This window comes from Pecten maximus, unplaced genomic scaffold, assembly GCF_902652985.1.
Source record: "Pecten maximus unplaced genomic scaffold, xPecMax1.1, whole genome shotgun sequence".
Taxonomy (NCBI): domain Eukaryota; kingdom Metazoa; phylum Mollusca; class Bivalvia; order Pectinida; family Pectinidae; genus Pecten; species Pecten maximus.
Window position 1 is genome coordinate 1 of NW_022979734.1, and position 6,248 is coordinate 6,248.

Below are 6,248 nucleotides of genomic sequence, written 5' to 3' on the forward strand. Positions count from 1 at the left end.
ATAGAAAAACTTTGCATTTCAAGTAGATAATATATAAGTATAATATTCCATATGTTGTATTGTAGTTATTATATGTATAGTGAGATAACATTGTTGTTTAACTACGTTAGTATATACACTCTTGTATTTTCACGTTATTACCCTGTAAGTCATGTACATTGTTTTGTCATATTGATCTCTTGTTACACACTTTGTGTGTCATGAGTGAATGAAAAAAATCTTGAAATCTTGAGACGAGACTCATGTGGAGAGCAAGTTCAACTAGTGTGACAATGGCTGTATTAGTGTTAGATTGTTAAGTGTGGTTAGATGGTTGTTGTTACGTGGTGTCAAGTATCTTACACTATCAGCTGATAACATGCCCGTCAAAAACAGATAATGTTGTTCCAGGTAACATGTGTAAAATACTAATACAAGTAAACTTGCATATCGGCTCACTGTATAGGCGGTGACCATAGAACGCTTGTCAAAATGTATGCCTTTTAATATATTTTTACCCGAGTCTAGACCAGTTTTAAAAGATTTGTTAATGTTCATTCTTAACCTGATCAACCATCGTCCGCCATATATCTGTCCATGCATGTTTAAGTGTCTAATACATTAATTAACAGAATCCGAGCCCGGTGATTCCTGTGAGGAAGTTGTAGTAATTGGCCCAAATGGAGGACGAAACAAAGCTACGGACACAAAACTTGATTAAGTTAACAATGATATAATTGTTTCTTGTAAAACTAGATTGACTAGACTTAATGAAAAAATATATATCCTCAGTCTCCCACCTGTCTATTTTAATATATACACATACAGGTATTGAAGAAAAGGAGAAAAAACTAACTGATAATGATTGGACAGATAATCCTTTGAACAGTGTTTTATTCTTCCACAATCTATTTTTTATCGTAATTCAACACTGCAAGAAAGGTTATAGGATTTTATTCATATCAAAATATTTGTATTTAGGACATTCTACTTGGTTTCTAAGAGGCAACTTAAAGGGAATTATTTTATCACACCCTATTAATCATTGTGAAAAAAATAGATAATGATTATATATGTCAGAGGAGGTGATAAAATAAAAACGTGTGGAAACCAAGTTCCATTTGTGATATTATTTTATATTCTATCCGACTTGTACGACCATGTTTCACTAGATTTGTGAACTTTGATAATTACCGTTTTTAGTCATCATCAGTGATATATGCGTCCCTCATTGCATTGTTTGAAACGTCCTATACATTTTAACCCTAACATCAAATTTTATGATCGGACATAACATACAGGAAGTAAATTCCACTTGAATGCGAATGTGCAGTGCATGACTGTATCAACGTTCGCATATTATCAACGATATCACTATTCAATAGATAACGTAAATATATAATATTAAGCTGATCTCATCTGCTGGTTGTTATCGCTTGTTATCCCAGTATCAATCTAAATATCCCCAGAATATCTATTAAAACCATAATTTTTTTTCTACAAAATCGGGATCAAATCGAGCCCTAGAAGGACAAAACAGTTGTATGATGGATGACCCTAGCATCAATGACGAGTCGTAGAAGGAGGAAACATCAGTACGACGTCTCGAAAATCGCTGACGAGAGTTTGAAGGCGGAAACAGCTGTAGAAGAACGGAATAGCTGTACGACGTCTCGAAAATCACAGACGAGTTCGAAGCCGCTGTATCATGTCCATAGCATCAATGACGAGTCGTAGAAGAACGGAACAGATGTACGAAATCTCTAAAATCACTGACGAGTCCGAAGAAGATCATACAACTGTTGAACTATATGTATCGACCTCTCAAACAGTAATACAACGTGCTAATAATACCTTGTGTCTTTATACCGCCCTTATATCGACAACCAATTTTGTAGGAACGTGTATAAACGTTAAGGATTTAGGTTGGTATGTGGTTGAAAACTGTCCATGTAAAAAGTATATATCCCCTCCCCCTCCCGCATAATAAATACATCCTCACATATGACTACTGGAACTGTAATACAATATAGTCTTGACACCTGTATCCACATACAAATAGCTGTAATACAACACAGACTGGACACATGTATGGGTAGGGCGTACTTAAATAATCATAGCTTCGATAGGACTTACATCATTAAACAATACAAAACAAAACAAAACCGATCCTCCCCTCCGATTTCATATTTTTCTCCAACGAGGTTATTCTTACCAATACAGTGTAACAAAGTAAATTTTATTATGCTATACACGTATACAGAGCGTCTGTAAGGACTTTGTACACTATATCACGTATAAAACAGTGCAAAATATATAATGGTGTGATCAAAACCCTATCTAGCAGATCGCACTTTATATATCTTAATATACATACGTTTTACATTATGTAAAAAACAAACAGTAAAATAAATCGATGAGTAAATAAATAAATACATATAAATGAATGAATGATAAATAAATTAATTAAATGAATTAATTAATAAATATATGTATAAATGTATGATAAATAAATAAATGAATGATAAGTAAATAAATGAATGAATGAATGAATGAATGAATGAATAAATGATAATTAATTAATGAATGAATAAATAAATAAATAAATCTATATAAATGAATGATAAATGAATGAATGAATGAATGAATGAATGAATGGATAAATAAATAAATAAAATATTGGTTGTAATACCCAAACGTCTATGACCTTGTCATACCCATGTTACAAAGCTAGCTGGAAAGCTGGAATCAGGCTGTGTATCTTTCATTACTTTTTGTTATCCTATCCGGACAACTCTTTCAACAGTTTCATCAAAAACGTTTCGTTACTGCTTCAGTCTTAAATTGCGCACATGTGCTAATTTTTTAATCTACTATTTTGCACCTTTTCTCTTAAATAAGTGTTTAAGCCGAGTGGGAATCGGGGTCGACAGGGGAACGAGGGCTATTAATTAGTCGTCCTCGCGTAGGAATACGAGGGATAGCAGTCAGCCGTCCTCGAGTAGGAATCGGGGTCGACAGGGGGACGAGGGCTATTAATCAGGCGTCCTAGCGTGACATTTCTAATTATCATATGATGTCATTTAATCGTTTGTTATCTCTAATTGAACATGTTCCTATTAGAAATAGATTATAATGATAAGATAGCAGCGGATGAACCGATCAAAATCAAATATTTAAACTGATGCGAGACTAAAACGATTACATAAACAGTACAGGAGGGACGAGGAGCAGACAGGGCTTGTTCATGACAAGTTACACCGTTACAGCTGTGTGACCTTGTATGTATATATTTTGTTTTAAATAGATTCTACCTGTTACAATTTTAATTATTGTTATCAAATTTTATGTTGATGACTTATAACTTTACTTCTGTGGACGTGTTTCTTAAACTGCCAATACAATATACAGTTTATTTCCCTAATTTACTTTCCACATATGTATTCAAACACCTTACAAATTTCGCTTGAATATGGTATAAACCTGACATGAAAATGTTTTAAGTATCACGAACTTTGAGTTGGACAATTCAAAAATTCAAAAACCTATTATATTTTTTGTAAGAAAACAATTTATTACATTAATTTGATCTTTAACATAGTAAACTACAGCGCAAAGATTTTGTTGATCCCCCGTTTGTAATGTTCTTTCATTTCCTTATTATAAGCTTGGTTTACTTACAAATGACACTCATTTCAGATATCCAACGTACAACAATATACAACTGAAAGTCATGGCCAATTGGACAAAAGGGGAAGTACTATTGGGTAATATATATTTGTCTTACACCTTGTACTTACGTCATAGTTAACATTAGTAGATATTGTAAAAGTCACCTCTCAGTGAAAACACTGGAAATACTCTTAATCAAGTTGATTGTCACAGAGGCATGACAGGACTTTTGCCGCTAAATTTGCCAAAGACCCGTTGATTCCAAAGTTGGTGTTATTCGTAGGTATTATGAAAACTTAACTTCTTTTTCGGCATAGCCGTCTAATTTTGTTTTGGCCCCGGATATGACGCGTTAGGTGGCGTTACAGGTCAAGATGAATGATATGATTGGTCAATGTAGCGGTCAATGCAAAATGCAGATATGCAGTTAAAAACGAAACAAAGTTAAGATTGAATGCAAGCTAAATAAGAGGATGTGTCTTTTCAAATGACATATTAATAAAATCATATTCCTGATTCAAATGCAGTCCAGCAGTATTACATTATAACCATCAGCATTATAACTATGCCGTTTATCTTTTTTAAAGATATTTCTTGTTACTTATGATCGTGGAAATGACCTCAAACGACATAGTAAAGATGTGATGGTTAGAACAACAATCTGGTCTGTAATAGATGCGTACGTCATCTGGTACTATTGTGGTAGGCTGATCTATATATACAATGTATAGTTATATCTTATCTAAGTTTAGAAATTAGTCATGTATTAAGTTAATTTGTGATGCTTCTTAATAAATGACTAATTACTAAACTAAAATAAAATATAACTATGTATAAATATATACAATAAAAATGTAATTTGATCCTTACGGACGGATATACAAATCGCCCTGCTACATTATGGAAAATTTTCTATAAACTATATATATACAGATTGTATACTAATATTAGCGATGTAAAAGCTGCATTTTCCATAGTGTAGCAGGGTGATAAATATATATAGTTATATATTATTTAAGCTTAGAAATTATTCACGTATTAAGTTAATTTATGATGATGCTTATTGATAAATGACTAATTACAAAACTTAAATAAAATATAACTATAACTATATAAAATACCCTGCTACACTATGGAAAATATTCTATATACTATAAATATATACTAATTTTAGCGATGTAAGAGCTGCACCAGATTTAGGAGTGGCAGGGTAAAATTGATAATTTTAAGCAACCTACTTCGTTCGAATCCATATGTGGGAATCTCAGTGCTGAAGGGGTCTTCAGATTATTTTTTTTCATCAAATTTAATCTAATCTAATTTAAATCGACATAGTATCAGTATTACTAGTATATGCACGACTGGTTAAAGGCTTACAAAAATCGATATCTATCCTTCCTTAGTTTCGTGACATGGTGATTTCCATCTTCGTTATCTGTTTTATTTGTTCGATATATAACAACTGATTTGCGATTATTTAAAAACAGGCTTAAACTGCCCTTTTTCAGAACACAAATGGAATGGGGGCCAACAGCATATTGAAATTGGCAAATTCAAAGCGGACTTCGGAACGTTATCAAATGGCCAATTGAGGCAGGATTTCGTGCATTTACAAAATGGAAAACGAAGACAGGAATTCGTACATCTAGAAAATGGAAAACGGGGTCGGAAGGATGCAGATATCATTCGTCAGATTTCTAAAGAATACAACGTACCTGAAACGGCAGTAATCCCTGTGACTAGTTGTAAGGAGAAGGAGCTTCAGTTCATTGTTTACAGCGACTCGTATAACAGAGAAACATACAAAACTTTCGATGGGCTTAGACTTATCTTAAAAAACCCAAACATTGTCAGCCGTGAAGCAAGCGACGTTATTGAAGAATGTCAGTCACAAAACTGTCATCTCACTCCTGAACAGAGAACCGAACTGAAGGATATCATCCAGCTCAAGGCCGAACAGTGGTTCCTTCATCACTCTAATTTGAATATCATCAGCATGTCCCCTGTCAAGTCCAAAGGTGGAAAAATGGAGATGGACCATCCGTGTATTGTACTTTATTGCACATCAAAGGGATATGTTCCTGTGGGAGAGAATGATTTTCCAAGAACTGTTTCCATGGCGGATAAAACGGTAGACATAGATGTTAGAGAAGGTTACTTCCAATTTGGATACAACACAAAAGCGAGCAATCTCCGTCACGATACGCTTAGAATGGGGTGCGAATTTGGCGTGGAGAATGGTAAATATTCTGGAACCATTGGCCCATTCGTAGACTACCAAGGACAGTTAGCCTTCCTGACTTGTGCTCACGTCACCTTAGAAATTGACTCGGAAGGTTACGACAAACAAAATGAAAACCCCTTTGTAGAACAGCCAGCCTCCTTCGTTCCAGACATAGCGAACCGCTGCGGACAGGTCAGGCGGGCGGTATTTTCTCCACGCGCTCCAAACGCTAGTGTCGATGCCGCTGTAGTTGTCATAACAGAACCAGCACGGATTCCAAGCCGCGGGGAATTCGCTATTGCCAAGGAATGGCAATATAAAGAAGCAGGTAATGTAAATAATTTGTTGTGTTTAAAGATAATAATCTTTTTTT

At 34.4% G+C, this 6,248-nt stretch overlaps 1 long non-coding RNA gene across 1 annotated transcript; it reads left to right on the forward strand.

Annotated features, from left to right (window-relative positions):
• Nucleotides 1-3,199: 3,199 nt before the first annotated feature.
• On the forward strand, nt 3,200-5,469 carry LOC117319147. Its single transcript, XR_004530616.1, has 3 exons — nt 3,200-3,260; nt 3,679-3,746; nt 5,160-5,469. It is a non-coding gene; the product is annotated as an uncharacterized LOC117319147 (long non-coding RNA).
• Nucleotides 5,470-6,248: the final 779 nt, after the last annotated feature.